We start from the raw sequence: 1,633 nt of genomic DNA, 5'->3' as shown, positions 1-1,633 counted from the left end.
CCCAGGAGAGCCGGCCTGTGCCCATCGCGTCCTCCTCGCTGTCTGAGGTCGCGCAAACTCCTGCTGCAGCTCGCTGCGGGGAAGGCCGTCTCTGGCTGGCGCCTGCCCCCGCTAGCTGTCAGTGACCCCGGCCACCTCTGGGTCCGCCCCATCACCCGAGCCACAGAAGCAGCTCGAGTGGCTCCCTGGGATCTCACAGGCGCCGCTGCACCGCGGTCTCTGCTGACGTGGGGTCCAGAGGCCCCCTGAGCTGGGCCCTCTGCCGGACACCCGATCCAGGGGCCCTGCTGGCTGCCAGTGACACTTGAGCGCTGGCAGCGCCACCTGCGCGGCCTGGAAACAGCAGCGGGAGCTGTCCGCGGGGAGGAGGAGGAGGGGCCCCGAGGGGTCCCCAAGATCTGGGCACAGGGAGCGAGTGGCTGAGCCAAGGGCAACTTGATCACAGGCGCTTTCCAAAGGTGCCCGCGGCCATGCACTGTCTGTGACGCCCCGCCCCCAGGGCTGCGTGTCCCCCAGGGGAGCCCGAGCTCGCAGGGCTCAGAGAGTGTGCATGACCCCCAGGGGAGCCCCTGAGGGGAGCAGCGGGGAGTCTGTGCCCTGGGGTCGCTCCCTCGCCAAGGACCAAACCGCTGGCTGTCCCGCCGGCCCCTCCGGGGCTCTGCCTCCCCGCAGGGCGTCTCTACTGGCATTTCCTTAGCGGTGTGCATCGCCAAGGGCACGCGCGTGTCTGTCCCTCCCCGCAAGGTCACGCTTCCAGTGATGTCACCTCCTCCGAGCTGAGTCTTACTTGCTGCATCCCGACCACCCCATTAGCGCATGTCCGAGCGGGGTCACTGCGATCTATCGCGTACGGCCGCACCTCCTCTGGGGCCCACGGGAAGAGGGGCGAAGGGCCTCGAGAGACGGCCCAGCAGTCACCTGAGCCCTGAAGCGGAGCCTCAAGGTCTCCCCGCGTGGCCATCTGGCTCGCAGCTGTGACCTGGCCCCGCGTCTGCATCTGGCCCAGCTCCTCCGGCGACGTGGCAGCGCTGGCCACAGCTGCCCGTGCTCCGCGGCAGGTGCCCGCTTTCGCTCGTCTTCTCTCCAGATGGAAGCCGTAAACTCGGAGGAGGACGCACGGCGTCACCCGGCCCTCCCACCCCCCACAGCTGCTCGCTGGTGACCAGGCACCGGCGGCCCGTTCCGGTCCCCTGCAGGTGGGGTGCTGGGCGTGCGGGACATCAGCTGCAAAGGCTCTGAACAGTTAGACACTCTTCTTGGCAGACGGTCCACCGAGTGGCACTCAGCCGAGCAGGCCCGGTCGGAGGCAGCCGCCCGCCCGCCCGCGGTGCTCATGCGGCCAGCCCACCCCCACCCCCGGGAGGCGCCCGCTTGCTCCACGCGTTTGCAGCGACTAAGCGCCCACTGCCTCGGACGCCAGCAGAGCTGCAGTGGCGCGCCGAGCTGCGAGGGACACCCCTTCCGCTGGGGGGACGCGTCCCACCACCTGCTCTCAGCCTCTACTTCTGTGCTAATGAAACGTCACCCCGTCTGCAACACCCAACGGCGAGCGCAGACATGAAACCAGACGCTCGGCCCCACACCCCGGCGCGCTCTCCACGCCTGCCGCCTGCCCTGCAGCGGGCCGGCCGGG

At 69.8% G+C, this 1,633-nt stretch overlaps 1 long non-coding RNA gene across 1 annotated transcript in view; it reads right to left on the bottom strand.

Moving 5' to 3' along the window:
* The window catches only part of LOC101636424, a 78,589-nt gene that overhangs the window by 50,402 nt on the left and 26,554 nt on the right, over positions 1-1,633 (bottom strand). The gene's annotated exons all lie outside the window — the stretch shown is intronic.

This window comes from Condylura cristata, unplaced genomic scaffold, assembly GCF_000260355.1.
Source record: "Condylura cristata isolate star-nosed mole 26May11 unplaced genomic scaffold, ConCri1.0 scaffold00007, whole genome shotgun sequence".
NCBI classification, from domain to species: Eukaryota; Metazoa; Chordata; class Mammalia; order Eulipotyphla; family Talpidae; genus Condylura; species Condylura cristata.
Note: the sequence above shows the minus strand (reverse complement) of the source record. Positions and strands in the feature narration are given on the sequence as shown.